The sequence below is a fragment of the Gigantopelta aegis genome, chromosome 4 (assembly GCF_016097555.1).
Source record: "Gigantopelta aegis isolate Gae_Host chromosome 4, Gae_host_genome, whole genome shotgun sequence".
NCBI lineage: Eukaryota > Metazoa > Mollusca > Gastropoda > Neomphalida > Peltospiridae > Gigantopelta > Gigantopelta aegis.
In genome coordinates this window covers 21,019,032-21,035,857 of record NC_054702.1, presented here as the reverse complement: position 1 = coordinate 21,035,857, position 16,826 = coordinate 21,019,032, and positions in this window count along the sequence as shown.

The following is a 16,826-nucleotide window of genomic DNA, read 5'->3' as shown; positions in this document are numbered from 1 at the left end:
GGGTGTTGACATTTGTGATGTTTGCTTGATACTGATGCTACTTTTAAAGGTCAACTATTGTACTAGTCAACATTGTTAAAAACACCACAAAATACTTTGTCACATAATAATTTGGATCCCCTGGGGTGGAGCCCCTAAAATCTAGTGTGTAATGGATTAATATAATGTTTATTTGTTTTAAGTACGGGAAATGTAATGTCTTCAATGGATGCGGGATGTAGTCCAATGGTAAATCATTCACTTGATGCGTGGTCGGTTTGGGATCGATCCCCATCGGCGGACCCATTGGGCTATTTGTCGTTCACCACGACTGGTATATCAAGGGCTGTGGTATGTGCTATCCTGTCAGTGGGATGGTGCATATAAAAGACCCCTTGCTATTAATGGAAAAATGTAGCAGGTTTCCTCTAATGACTACATATCAGAATTACCAAATGTTTGACATCCAATAGCTGATAATTAGTCAATGTGCTCCCATGGTGTCGTTAACAAAACAAACTAAACTTTCAATGGCTTCAGGATTATTTTCTGAGTATCGGTGCTTGTATGATATTTCTTATCAATACTAACAATCCTGGCATTTGATATTTAGAGCAGGGTGGGACGTAACCTAGTAGTACTCGCTTGATGCTCAGTCACTCTAGGATCGATCCTTGGCAGTGGGCCCATTGGACTATTTCTCATTCCAGCAAGTGCATCATGACTGGTTTATACTGGTGATATGTGCTAACCTATGTGGGATGGTGCATATAATCAAAAGATCCCTTGCTGCTAATGGAAAATTGTATTGGGTTTCCACTCTTAAAACTATATGTCACAATTATCAAAGAGTAGCCAATGTGCTTTAGTGGTGTCATAACTCAAAACAAACTCTTTATCTTTGATATGTAGGGCTGATAATTATATATTATAAAATGTGAGTTTTACATTTCTTGCCACTTGGGGCGGGACGTAGCCCAGTGGTAAAGCATTCGCTTGATACACGTGTCGGTCTGGGATCGAGCCCATTGGGCTATTTCTCGCTCCAGCCTGTGCACCATGACTGGTATATCAAAGGCCATTGTATGTGCTATCTTGTCTGTGGGATGGTGCATATAAAAGATCCCTAGCTGCTAATTGGAAAGACTAGCCCATGAAGTGGCGACAGCGGGTTTCCTCTCTATATCTGTGTGGTCCTTAACCATATGTCCGACACCATATAACTGTAAATAAAATGTGTTGAGTGCGTCGCTAAATAAAGCATTCCTTCCTTTTGCTGCCACTTGGACTTCAGTCTGAATTACATATACATGTATTAACACCCTAGTATTGTGCCTTGGTATTATGCAACTAGACTGGTTTTCTGCTTATGCTCAACTCATCTTGTCTAGTCACTGACAGTCAAATTTTTAGTATCTGTAGAATCACTGGAATTCAGTCTATAATTAAAAGTTTTATTCAATCCTTGAGAAGATGTGCAATGTGATGCATTCTTGAATATTAGTAATATATAAACTAAGACGTTTCTCATCATAATCAGCCTTTATGACTTGTGTAATCTCTGCCTAGCATTAGATGTGTGGTAAGCCAGCATATATTTAGTATTGTTTTACAGAGTTTTTATGTTAACCCGAGACTATATATTTATTATTGTATTGAAGCTGTAGTCACAAATATATTTTTTAAATTATATAAGCATTTAGAAAATATCTACATTGTTTTTATATATCTGTTGGTCATGTGGTGGCTAATCTACATCATATAAAAATGTATTATTCTCCATTTTAAAACAAGATAATGGGTTTCTGTTCTGCTGTTTTGGTGTGGTGGGACATAACCCAGTGGTAAAGTGCACGCCTGATGCACAGATGGTCTAGGATTGATCCCTGTTGGTGGGCCCATAAGGCTATTTTTCATTCCAGCCAGTGCCTCACAATTGGTGTACAAAGGCTATGGTAACTAACCTATCTGGGATGGTGCATATATAATCGTAAAGAGTAGCCCATGGCGTGGCGACAGGGTATTTCTTTTCTCATTATCTGTGTGGTCCTTAACCTTACATCCGACGCCATATAACCGTAATTAAAATGTGTTGAGCATGTTGTAAAATAAAACATTCCTTTGCGCTGTTTTGTCATAGAAGGTATTGCAAACAAGCGACAGATTTGTATGTTGTATAATGATAACCACTGATAACGATAACACATGAGTTTAAACTGTAGGCATGTTTGTATTTTGCATTAGTAAATGATACCATAATAAGGTATGACACGATTTTGTCTGTTATAACAGGAATTATTTTTAATAGGTATGAGTGAATAATGGAGTGCAAGGTTGTAAAAAAATCTCTTTTAAAAGGAATAAATGAAACTGGTGACAGACTCAACTGGTTGTTGTTTGTAAGCTTCAGATCCAGATTGAATAATTTTTATATATCCTAAAATATTTTGAAATCAGGAGTACAGGTGTGGGATGCAGCTTGGTGGCAGCATGCTTGCCCGAGGTGCACAGAGGTGTAGGGTCAGTTTACTTCAGTGGTGGGGTGGGGTGGGGGGTCCATTATAAACTGACGGGGGTGGGATGTAGTTTGGTGGCAGCATGCCTGCCTGAGGTGTAGGGTCGGTTTACTTCAGTGGTGGGGTGGGGATGGGGGGGTGTCCATTCTAAACTGACGGGGGTGGGATGTAGTTTGGTGGCAGCATGCCTGCCAGAGGTGTAGGGTCGGTTTACTTCAGTGGTGGGGTGGGGATGGGGGGTGTCCATTCTAAACTGATGGGGGTGGGATGTAGTTTGGTGGCAGCATGTCTTGTCTGAGGTGTAGGGTCGGTTTACTTCAGTGGGGGTGGGGGGGTCCATTCTAAACTGATGGGGGTGGGATGTAGCTTGGTGGCAGCATGTCTTGTCTGAGGTGTAGGGTCGGTTTACTTCAGTGGTGGGGTGGGGATGGGGGGGTGTCCATTCTAAACTGACGGGGGTGGGATGTAGTTTGGTGGCAGCATGTCTTGTCTGAGGTGTAGGGTCGGTTTACTTCAGTGGGGGTGGGGGGGTCCATTCTAAACTGATGGGGGTGGGATGTAGCTTGGTGGCAGCATGTCTTGTCTGAGGTGTAGGGTCGGTTTACTTCAGTGGTGGGGTGGGGATGGGGGGTGTCCATTCTAAACTGATGGGGGTGGGATGTAGTTTGGTGGCAGCATGTCTTGTCTGAGGTGTAGGGTCGGTTTACTTCAGTGGGGGTGGGGGGGTCCATTCTAAACTGACGGGGGTGGGATGTAGTTTGGTGGCAGCATGTCTTGTCTGAGGTGTAGGGTCGGTTTACTTCAGTGGGGGTGGGGGGGTCCATTCTAAACTGACGGGGGTGGGATGTAGTTTGGTGGCAGCATGTCTTGTCTGAGGTGTAGGGTCGGTTTACTTCAGTGGGGGTGGGGGGGTCCATTCTAAACTGACGGGGGTGGGATGTAGTTTGGTGGCAGCATGTCTTGTCTGAGGTGTAGGGTCGGTTTACTTCAGTGGGGGTGGGGGGGTCCATTCTAAACTGACGGGGGTGGGATGTAGCTTGGTGGCAGCATGTCTTGTCTGAGGTGTAGGGTCGGTTTACTTCAGTGGTGGGGTGGGGATGGGGGGGTGTCCATTCTAAACTGACGGGGGTGGGATGTAGTTTGGTGGCAGCATGCCTGCCTGAGGTGTAGGGTCGGTTTACTTCAGTGGTGGGGTGGGGATGGGGGGGTGTCCATTCTAAACTGACGGGGGTGGGATGTAGTTTGGTGGCAGCATGTCTTGTCTGAGGTGTAGGGTCGGTTTACTTCAGTGGTGGGGTGGGGATGGGGGGGTGTCCATTCTAAACTGACGGGGGTGGGATGTAGTTTGGTGGCAGCATGCCTGCCTGAGGTGTAGGGTCGGTTTACTTCAGTGGGGGTGGGGATGGGGGGGTGTCCATTCTAAACTGACGGGGGTGGGATGTAGTTTGGTGGCAGCATGCCTGCCTGAGGTGTAGGGTCGGTTTACTTCAGTGGTGGGGTGGGGATGGGGGGGGTGTCCATTCTAAACTGATGGGGGTGGGATGTAGTTTGGTGGCAGCATGCCTGCCTGAAGTGCACAGAGGTGTAGGGTCGGTCTACTTCAGTGGTGGGGTGGGGGGGTCCATTCTAAACTGACGGGGGTGGGATGTAGCTTGGTGGCAGCATGCCTGCCTGAGGTGCACAGAGGTGTAGGGTCGGTCTACTTCAGTGGGGGGTGGGGGTGGGTAGGTCCATTCTAAACTGATGTAGAACTGATATAATAAATGGAATAATTATATGCGAGCTAAAATTCGGTTTCCTCCATGACTATATGTCAGAATGATCAAATGCTTGAAATCCTATAGCCAGGGCCGGATTTAGACCTTGTGGGGCCCGGCGCACTTCAGGTTCGGGAGCCCCTCAACATAGAAATAAAATTATATGACAAATAAAAAAAATGAACTAATTTCATAATTACAGTCAAACCTGTCCTAGCGCCCACCTGTATTCAGTGGTCACCTGCCTTAAGCGGCCACGTTTCCCCCTCCCCAAATGATTTATAACGTAAATGCACCTGTAATAAGCGGTCACCTGTCTAACGTGGACAGCGGCCACCCAAATCGCTAAAATACCTGCATTAAGCGGCCAGAGTAAATCTTTACTATTATATAAAAGTGATATTTAACAACGGTGGCGTCGTGGTTAGGCCATCGGTCTACAGGCTGGTAGGTACTGGGTTCGGATCCCAGTCGAGGCATGGGATTTTTAATCCAGATACCAACTCCAAACCCTGAGTGAGTGCTCCGCAAGGCTCAATGGGTAGGTGTAAACCACTTGCACCGATCAGTGATCCATAACTGGTTCAACAAAGGCCATGAATTGTGCTATCCTGCCTGTGGGAAGCACAAATAAAAGATCCCTTGATGCTAATCGGAAAGAGTAGCCCATGTAGTGGCGTCAGCGGGTTTCCTCTCAAAATCTGTGTGGTCCTTAACCATATGTCTGACGCCATATAACCGTAAATAAAATGTGTTGAGTGGGTCGTTAAATAAAATATTTCTTTCTCTGATATTTAACAACAGTGATAAGGTGCAACAAATAACTGATCTTCACACCTTCAGGAATACTAGTACCCATTCAATCCCGACATCTCTACTGTGTATCAATTAAGAAAGTATGACTATGGAAAGCATTTAATTGCCTCTGGGCAGGCTATGCTAGACATTTATAGATTCACTTACTATGACAATACACCCGAGGAGCAATGGTTCAAAGGATCAATTCTTTTTCAGGACAAATACATTTTAACCAGAACCGTACAACTGGGCCCCGTTCCACAAAGCGATCTTAGCCCTAAGATCACCTTAAGTGCATAGCTACCTTATGCACTAAGGTGATCTTAGTGCCAAGATCGCTTCATGGAACAGGGCCCTGATCTATTGTAGGCTATGGCCTGCATTTGTTTTCTTGCCTGTGAAAAGTAACCAAATCTAAGAATGGGTTGGGGCAGCTTGATACAGTGACCTAGAATTGCAGGCAAGATGCCTCCAGCATGGGATCATAAAGGGCATGTCTTGGATGTTACTTTGGGGACTTGGCTCCTATAGCTACAGTTGCGGGACGTAGCCCAGTGGTAAAGCTTTCGCTTGATTTTTGGTCAGTCTAGGATCGATCCCTGTCGGTGGACCTATTTCTTGTTCCATGCTCCACAACTGGTGTAACAAAGGCCGTAGTATGTACTATCCTGTCTGTGGGATGGTGCATATAAAAAGATCCTTTGCTGCTAATCAAAAAAAGAGTAGCCCATGAAGTGGCGACGGTGGGTTTCCTCTCAATATCTGTGTGGTCCCATATGTCCAGCACCATATAACCATAAATAAAATGTGTTGAGTGCGTCATTAAATAAAACATTTCCTTCTTCCTATTGTTACATGTACACCACTGATTCTTTCATCACCTTTCTACATCAATTCATCTCATCGCATGTTTGTCGATGGTTCTACATCTGTTCATCTCATGGCATGTTTGTCGATGGTTCTACATCTATTCATCTCATGGCATGTTTGTCGATGGTTCTACATCTATTCATCTCATGGCATGTTTGTCGATGGTTCTACATCAATTCATCTCATGGCATGTTTGTCGATGGTTCTACATCTATTTTACAGGCCCTCTGGATTTCATGAATTTCCAGTAACATGTTAACAGAATCACAGCACCAAAAATCTGTACCCCATCATCATGTAGCAATCCATATTTCTGAGAAATTGTTTACAGTGATCACAGGTCGTGGAACCAAATAAATGATTTTCATAAAATTTGCTGCATCTTCATAATAAGCCAATTTGGGTTTTAAAACGATAACACCAAAAACTCCTGGCTCGGCACTGAATTAACACCTTTTTGCTGTCCTTGACAATGTTTAAAACATATTCCAAAGAACACCTGAATGTTAAACACAATTCTAGAATTATTCCTTTCTTTCTTAACATAAAATAAATTATTTCCTGTTGATGGTCATGTTTTCCTTTTTATAAAGGTTTAATAAGATGCACAAAGGAAAAATAAATATTTTTCTTTTTTTTTCTTTTTATGATGATAATTATATTTCTTTGTTAAAGTTTTTCTTAGATCACTTGGCACACTTGTCTGCTTTTGTAATGATTTTAATCCTGTGAAATCAAAAAGGAAATGGATTTTCCCTTTTCCTTTAAACATGGCGATATGGACTGTGCTCTTGCCTTTATATCACCCAAATTGCCCCCAAAAGGAACAAAGAAACAATGCAAAATACCAAATATATTTCAAAGCATTTTTTATTTCATTAACTAGCCTGTAACACATGGTTCTACACTGTTTCTATTTTAGTTCAAGAGTTGATGACACACATTTCTTGTTGCTATGACAACAAACAACATGAAACACTTTTTTAGCATGATTAAAACGTGGTAATTTTAAAGAGGTGATTGTTAATAACTATTTGATGAAACAGTCTTATAAAGACAAAACTGTGAGGATTAAAAAAAACAAAAAAACACAGTTATATTTGCATCTGCAATGAACCTGCATGTTAATGTTAACTAATGCAAAAGTAAAAAAAAAAAAAAGAAAAGACTGAAGAAAATGGATATATATCACATATACATGTATAATAAGTGTAATATATCCATTGTCTACTAACAGTGACAAATTTTATCACGATCCCGCTGTTTTATATATATCACATATATGCACAATAATTAGGCCAGGTCTGATAAAATACTGTCACAAATACATATCACTTTGTGTGAGACAGTGTACTATGTAACCAATTATCCATATCATGCCTTTTTGAGGGCACGTCATGGAAATAAAACATGAGCTTAATAATACAAGTTTATATATATATATTTTATTTTATCTCAGTATTAACATTATGCCTTTTTTTTTTCAATATGCTTTCAGCTGAAGTTTCTCATACTTGTATTTTAAGCAAGCCTACATAATCTTATTTTGGGCCCGTGCTTATAAAAATTTTAAGAGTCCAGACTCAATCTCTAATGACATCACACACATACAATTTGTATGCCATTGTCATGACATTAGTGTTTTAGACTCTAATAGGAGTCTCGAGTCTAGACTCTAAAAGTTTTATAAGCACCAGCCCTGGTTTTCCAGTCTTATTTGAGGCTGTTCAAAATTATGCAATGCAATGTTTAATCATGGTTTGTTTATCTTTTCTTTTTTTTCTTCTTTTTTTAATACCCTTTATACTCAGTAATGCATAATGCTGGATACTAATATGCCACCTAAAAGGCCTGTAGGAACAGGGGGCTGGGGAGAACAGCCTGATCTCCCCAACACCCTTGAGAACAAAAATATATTTTTGTTATTGTCCTACTCTATATAACTGAAGATAAAACTCTGGCTTCCCCCAAACTAGACTATCCCCCACCCCCAGCCCATTTTCAGTAAAGAAAAAAAATAATAATAAAAGCTAATTGGCAGTTCCATAAAAAACATTTTAATGAATAATGGATCAAGTTGGAGAATGCACTTGAAAGTGAATTCATGAAAAATTATTTACTCACTCTTACTGGGTTTGTGAATTATCTTTCACGAATCAACACTTTCTCAAACATTCTCCACTCATTATATATAGTTGTTTAGGGACACTGGGAAGGAATTAATAGATACCTTGTGTACATTCAGCCCTTGGTATTACTTTAAAATATGTGCACATTTTAAGTCCATTCTTTATTTGCCTCTTTCTAAAACAAATGCAATATGTTTCATAAATGTTTTATACGGAGGGTTAAAATTCTGCATCATACCAATCACTTTACTTTCAAACTGAAAATGACTTCTTTTATTTAATTAATATTTAACACTGGAAATAACATGTTGTGTTTTGTCTTATTTATGTGGGAGTGGGATTTTTTTCTTTATTGTATTTACTGGAAGTAACTTTTTAATTCAATATAATCTGCAGTAATATTTTTAACACTGCAAAAAAAAACATATACCCAGTATGTGTACATGTGAATGCAAATGAATGTGTTCACCGCTTAGTGTAGTGACTGATGTTCCTTATTTATGTCATATGTTTTGTTAACTAGCAGTAGCATTTATAGTTTCTGAGAAACAGGCCGATTAGCTTAGCTTTTAAAACTTAACACACTTAAAACAAAATGTCAATACTGTATGATTGCTCTCTAAAGTTATGATTTCTCTCTAAAAAATTATGACTGTTCTCTAAAAAGTAAACGCAGACATTTTACCATCTGTTACACTAATTGCAGGCAAAGCAAAACTGCTGTATAGCCAGTAATTAAAGAGACGATCCTGCATTTGCTGCCACTGTAAAACTTTTAATGTATCCAACTAAAAATCCACATTAAATCCAGTAAAATCTTGTTGGGTTGAACTCGGAAGGATCGAATACACTACAACGCTTGAACCAAAAACGAAGTCCCGAGTTACACTTACATGATCTTGACCAAATGGTTAGGTCGAACATTTTCTCGGGCACAGACGGGCTTCGAGCCAAAGAGATTCAACTGTATATTAATTTCCTTGGTTACAATATCAGTGTCTGTATCTTCAAGGTGTCTCTCTTTGTCCTGTGTTTATAACTGCTTAAACTACATTTTACATCCTAATGTATATATTTTTTTATACTTACAAAATTACTAGGAGGTAAAATCCAGTTTGGGCTACTACAAAGAGTAGGACAACCAGAGACACACCGGATATAAAGACACTGGTATTCAAAAACAAGAGAATGTAATTAATGTGTAATATTAAGCTGTATCCGAACCGGACACGAGCAATTAGTTTAAAAATCATTGATTTCAATTGTCGTATCCTAACCAGATGAGAGCAATTATTTTAGAAATCATCGATTTCAATCGCTGTATCCTATTTACATTAAACAGATGTTAAACATGAATAAAGGCTTGGGCCTATCTCATCACCATACATTTGGGCCTCAATTGTGAATTTTCTCAGTCAAAAAATACCTTGAGGGTGAAGTACTTTCAAGAAGCTGTGTCTTAAAAAGCATGCGTGTTAATTGAAACTAAAGAAAAACATAGAGTAAGTCAATGCATATTTAAAAACTGATATTACAAACTGAAGACACACGCCTAATATAAATGTAGATGAATATATATATCATTAAAAAAATATCAATAAATAACAAAATAAATACATTAGAAATTAAATGACCATGACAAATCAGTGGTTTAAGCACATAATTTGTGTTCAGGGGTTTTAATGTGACATTGGGTACGTATATGTATGTACTGAATATGAATGCAATCTAAAATGGGTAGTTAAAAGCAATCCAGGGGCATTTATTGAACAGAACCGTCATTCTGCATTCATTACATCTGTTTTACCGAGTAGTATATGTGCGTCAGATGGCGTTATGCAGTGGATGAGGTCAGATTAAAGTTTTAAAAACAAATTTGCCTAGGATACGGATTCAAAATGTATGTCCTAGTCATATGGCACCAGGGTGATACGTAAAAATCCATTCTTATTCATGTAGGAGGATATAGGAGTGGAACTGCTTCAGCCAGAGGTTGGAGGTTCAATCTACACTGGCGTACGAAGCAGGGGGTTAAAGGGGGCATGTGCCCACTACTTTGTAGCAGCAGTGATGGTTTTTAGATCTTTATACATGTGTGTTTGTGTGCCCCACGACACCCTACATTTTGGCACCTTCCTACGTCTGTGATCTATTAGACAAATAATTTCCACCATTCATATCGGCGTACCATGATTTGTATATTGAATGTTCAGGAAAAGTGTATAAAGAATACCTCCTACTGGGGTGGGGAGGGAGAGTAGAGATTCTATTTATTACCTGTGACAAAAATGTACATACTGTCCTGACAGTTTGTGCTATATCTATGTGCTTCAGAGCAAGATCCACATCAGTGACTGTTATTGATTCACACACATATCAAGGTATATAGCCAACATCACGGACTGTTAATGTATTTTCTTCTGTCCTAAATTGCCAAAGGCATCATTAGTGACTGTTATTGATTCACACGCATACCAAGGTATATAGCCAACATCACTGACTGTTACTGTATTCTTTCTGTCCTAAATTGCCAAAGGCATCATCAGTGACTGTTATTGATTCACACATATACCAAGGTATATGGCCAACATCACTGACTGTTACTGTATTCTTTTCTGTCCTAAATCACCAAAGGCATCATCAGTGACTGTTATTGATTCACACACATACCAAGGTATATAGCCAACATCATTGACTGTTACTGTATTCTTTTCTGTCCTAAACTGCAACAGCATTGGCATCACCAGTTTCACACACATATACCAAGGTATGTCATAGTTATCGCTCTATCCCACATACACCAGGACATGGCCAACACCAGTGACTGGTACAGACTCTCGGAGTATGGCCAAATACATGTTCCACTATAACCTTCCGTTCCTTTCATTGAGGCACCCTACTCTAAATCAATGCACAACTTTATGCTTACATGTGATTATTGTAAACCAGAGCAAGCTCTGCATAGTCAGTATTGCATTGAAGACAGCTCAAATGTGCTGGGACTGCATCTAAATTCAATAATTTACTCATAACTCAGTGGTATTAACTCACAACAATGTAGCTGCAAATCCTACCTAAAAAGATAAAGGGGGATAATTATGTACTGCCTCAAAAGAACAACCAACCTTAATAACGACACCACAAGCAGAAGCTTATATTGAATAGGAAAGGCTATGAGATAACTGTTTTTTCTTTCACATTATGAGAGGATTTGGACTTTGAACTATGTTATTATTAACGTGTCCCTATACCACAGAGGTTTCAGGCATGTCTGTCTCAGATTCGATTTCTGACATAGCCAGTGACCTGACCTGGGACAGATTATGAGAGGGAATTTTAAATTGGACAACTTGTGTCCAATCAAAACTAATGTAACAATGATATTCTCTAGTGCACCTATCATAACCATGAAATGAAATTAATATAAATGTTTATGTTCATCGGACTCACGAAATACCCTTTTTTTTATATATGAAATCATGCTTATATCAACTATGGGACTGTGGCTATAACTACATGTACGATGAAGTAAAAGAGAAAATGAAAAATGATTTAAAGAGTGTCACCGTAAATATTAACATAAATGTTAAAAGATAATTCATTTTAATGCCTCCTCACAAAATCTGATTAATAAAAGACTGGAATACACATATCTGAAATACAATCTTATTTCTGATAACGAAAGCAATGTGGCAATGCAGTAGAAAGTAACCACAAGACAAAACAGTTTAACATTATTTTTGGACAACTCTACATTTAAAAAAACAACCTAAAATTACTTGGTGACAAAACCTGTTTACTGTTTGTCAGCATTAAGCTTGCACTTTAACATTGTCTACATTTTTTAAAACCTATATTTATAATCTTTTTTTTTGTCAAACCACTAAATAAATAATAAAACCAATTTTTCATTGCAAGCTTAGCTCAGTTAGTTGACAGATTTATTATTTTTATTACAACTAGTTCAGTGTAAGTTTTTATTTTGCTTGGTACGGTGTTGCACATGACTTTATCCACCAAGTATAATGTATGTTTTTACATACTTTACGACTTTAAAAAACCCTGAACAGAATGACTGGATGCTTTCCAATAAAGCTATCGCAATATTCCTATCTTGTTATCATCCTTAGGTTTCAATTCAGTGATTTTTAGAAGACCCATAATGTATAACCTGTTTAATTATACTGATGAAACAAAGGAAGGGAACACAAAGTATTAACAGCATATTGTACCATGCTTAGGAGCAATATATCTGTGTAACTGCACATTTTTTAATCCCAACCCTCACTGAGCCAAACTTCTTTATCCAAAAACAAAATGTTTGTTTTGCTTAACGACACCACTATTATTAATCATCAGCTATTGGATGTCAAACATTTGGTAATTCTGACATATAGTCTTAGAGAACTTCTTCACCACGTCATGCAATATATGTCACTTCGGGGTACAATACAAGTCAGTTACTGCATAACCTACTCGTGGTATACATGGTTATTGCACACTTTTGATGTTTTGATCAACACTAGACAGACCCTCATGCTATCACACGTGGGGCAATCAGATGTCATCACAAGTGTCCAATAAACAAATTTACCACTTGTAAGTTTATGCAGTATTTAACTATTGACACTCACCAGAATGGTAATTTATTCCATTAGGATGTTAACAATCCCACGTTACTGACATTTATTTCCATATTATATCCCTGTTTTTATACAGACATTTATTTGGTTATGAATTAAAGTCTGTGTACAATGTCATGTGTTCCCTTTCTTTTTTCCATCCATAAATATATGTCTGTGGGGGTTTTTGTGTCTTTTTTATTTGTCAGATGCAGTTATTGCAAAATGTGAACACATTGTTTAAAAATGAAAATTTACAGAATACATTTATGTTTTTATCTTTATGGGATTTAATTTTTTTACATAATATAGGAACACATCTGAGATATAATTTTGAAGGTCATCATATAACAAAACCAGTCTCTCTTAAAATGGCACTAAAAACAAATTAAATTATTTATACAACCCTACAAGATATAGCAGGCCTGTACATCATTAAATATTAACATGGGTTTTTTTATTTGATAATTCTAGTGCAAAATACACATCTGAGTATTAGCGTTCACTTTAATTCTGATAAAACACATATTACTTAGCACGAAAGAGCCTATTTGGTGCATTCACAGGCTGTAGCAACCAAACAAGGCGTCTAATGGAGTCAAGACCCATATGCACTGGACAACAACAAACAAACAGATTTTAATTTAATAAATTTCTAATGTACAATAAAAAATATGCATACTTATTGAAAAGTTGTAACAACCAAATACCAGGTAATGTATTTTTTTTTACAATATACAAGATCAAATTAAGGTAATAATTTACATATTTGTTATCATCAAGCAAACAGCATTTTATTTATTTTGTTTGCATCAACCTGATTTATACATATTTGTTTAAAATCTATTTACATCATTGCAAACACTTGAGTCAACAGTGACAGTATTTCATATACATATTCAATGCAACACAATGTACACACTTGCACGCTTCTTTGGCAGTCAGAAAATAAATGAACAGATATAAAAACATACACATACTTTCATGCAGTCATAGGTTCAAATATGCAAATCATATTTTCACATCATTGTACCGAGACATACCTTCGTAACAAGGAAATCAAGAACAGCTAGTAGAAACAGCCAATATTAAATATTGAACATTCTCACATGCATGACTATTGCACTAGAACAACCTTCACGATAGTCTAATTCATAAGTAAACTGAAATATTAAATACTGACCATTCTCACATGCATGACTATTGCAATAGAACAACCTTAACGATAGTCTAATTCATAAGTAAACTGAAATATTACACGGCTTCTAGAATTTTTACAAAATCCACTAGCCATGGGATCTGTAATTTTAAAAATTTACTAGCCATAATTACAAATTTACTAGCCATACTTTACTTAATACAATTTTACTATAGTAATAATCAGATATGTTACCTAAAGAGGAAGATAGTGATTAAAAACACTAAGATTGGAGGGGTTGTGGGCAGGATATTCATATTTACAAAATAGACTTAAATGCAGCATTTGACAACTTTTTTCTCACTAGCCGTCGGGCATGACAATAATAGTAATTTATTAGCCCATTGAATATCACTAGCCATGGGAGTGGGCTACCAAAATCTAGAAGCCCTGTCTGGCATGGCAATAATAGTTATTTATTAGCCCAACATTGAATATTAGTAGCCATGGGAGTGGGGCTACCAAAATCTAGAAGCCCTGTCTGGCATGGCAATAATAGTTATTTATTAGCCCAACATTGAATATCAGTAGCCATGGGAGTGGGGCTACCAAAATCTAGAAGCCCTGCATATTATCTATTTTTAGAAGCCCTGAATATTATCTATTTTTATACTGACTCTTCATTTCTTACCAGCTGTCTCTAATATTGAAAAAAGTGGGTTAGATGGGGGGGGCTGGGGGGGGGGGAGGTGCACCGCCACCCAAGGGATGCTATTCACCTATTAAAAGCCCAGCACACAGCAAATGTATTATCAATTTACTAATAAAAAAAACAGCTGTCCTTTTTTTTAATCTCTGGATTGGCCAAAGACTTTACTGGGGAGCAAAATGTATTATGTGTATGTGTTTATTATCAATAAAAAACAAAATACTGATCACAATTAAAGATAAAACAAGACAGTGCACTGTGGCCAAACTTATGCGGAGCTGTTTAGACTTACAGGAGTTACACAAAGTTATTATGCCTATTTCTATTATTTATTTTCCACAGTATATATCATTATTAGACTATTGACATTTTGTGATTGCGTCTTTTGTGACTGTGTCAATTGTAATGCATAAAAATATTAATATTATGAGACACCAGATAGGTACGCGTAGTTTACAGCAAGGACAGATTTAGGTGAGGGCTAATCTGGAACTGCAACCTCAAGGTGTCTAAATGCACACTACCAACAGGGACTAACATTAATTTACAGTGTCATATTAGGCTATTCATATAGGTATCCAGGGAAAAAAGCAGATTCACATTTGACCCCTACCCACCTACCCTTTCCTGAATTAAAATTAAGCTACACCCATGACCAACACTGCACTTTTCTTATTTCATAGCAACATTCCATTCCTCATGTTCAAACCACCTACCCCTTTTTATGTCTAACCTACATCTGTATCTGCCCCTGTAATGTTCATTTTGAGATATTTAGATCACTATCCCAGTTGCATGTACAAAATTGTAACAAATGATGCAGGTACTGGTACCAGAGATTTATCAAGGCATTTTCCTAATCCAATCAGACATGGGAACCTGGTAAAGAATCCAGGATAAATCCCTTGGTGCATGTACATGTTGTAATAATTGATGTATAATAATGCCAAAATCAAATGCTCCACATTATCATCAGTTAACAATTGTATCTGCACAGAATGTTAATAAACTTTAAAAAAAAACAAAAAAAACATATACACTTAAGACCTTGTAAAACATATCTTGTTGACTCTACCTTGTGCAATTGGCAATGTGGTGGAGTTTTTAATTTTCCACGGCACATTTTCATTTGGACTATATTTAGGTGGGTTTTTTCAATGGCATTATTGTTTTGCCGTGGACATTTTCTTAATTGCACGGGTTGTGCAGACATGATTTTGAATAGGTTAATGGTTTTATCATTCAGATTATATACATATAGCAACAAAATTTCTCAATATTTGTTATTATGCAAAACAAATGAAGTAAGATATAAATAAAATGGATTGTGTATATTAAGAATTGCAATGCTAATATTTGTTAGAAAATTAAGCTTTCACATTCAGATGAAAACTTTGGATTAAAGTCTTCTTTACATATTTATTTCGATGGACTTAGAAATTAATTATTTTTAAAGCTTCAGTTATAATCCTGTCCTTACTGTAATTTCATATTCGGTACTACAGTGTAACCTCTCAAAACCGGGCCTTCTGTAAACCGGAATTCCCTCAAAACTGGACATTTTCCACGGTCCTTTTTTAAAAATCAGTAAAAAACATAACCTCTCTAAACTGGATACCTCTCAAAACTGAACATTTTACATGGTCCCAAGGGTGTCCGATTTAGAGGGGTTTCTCTGTATATGATCAGAACCGGATTGGGGTCGGAGATTTGAACATTACAAAAACCAATAGACTGTACAAAATCATTCCAAACTGAGCCTTCAATAACAAACACCATTACAGACTGAGCCTTCAAGAGCAAAGTTATGTGGGTTTTGACGTTTTTCTTCTTTGTGGATAGGGGTTTGTATAGTCCTGAATGTGTAGCAGGAATAGCTATCGGTGATCAGAAAATTTCACCAAATCATCTATTTAAACTTTAAAAATTGCAAAAACACAGGTATTTTCTCATAAAATAACAATTACTACAAGAAATGTATTCGCCAAATCAAAATAAATTTCACCAATTGTTTTTAAAATTCTCAATTGGCGAACTTGGCAAGTGCCAGAGCTAGCCCTGTAGGTGAGTGTGTGTGCATGCAGGGAAGTGATTTTGCAAGGTTTTTTCCATCAATGGCGTTGTCCGATGAAATTCAGTCATGGACATTTGTCATCAGTTTAAAAAATGTTTTATATACAAATGTATTATGCTGTTGTGGTCAGTCAAGAGAAAAGCACGACTTACATACAAGATGCACTTGGTTTTGGTTTTATAGATCAATACAATTCAGTGTAACATGCATTTATTGTCTAGTGACTACTGTGAT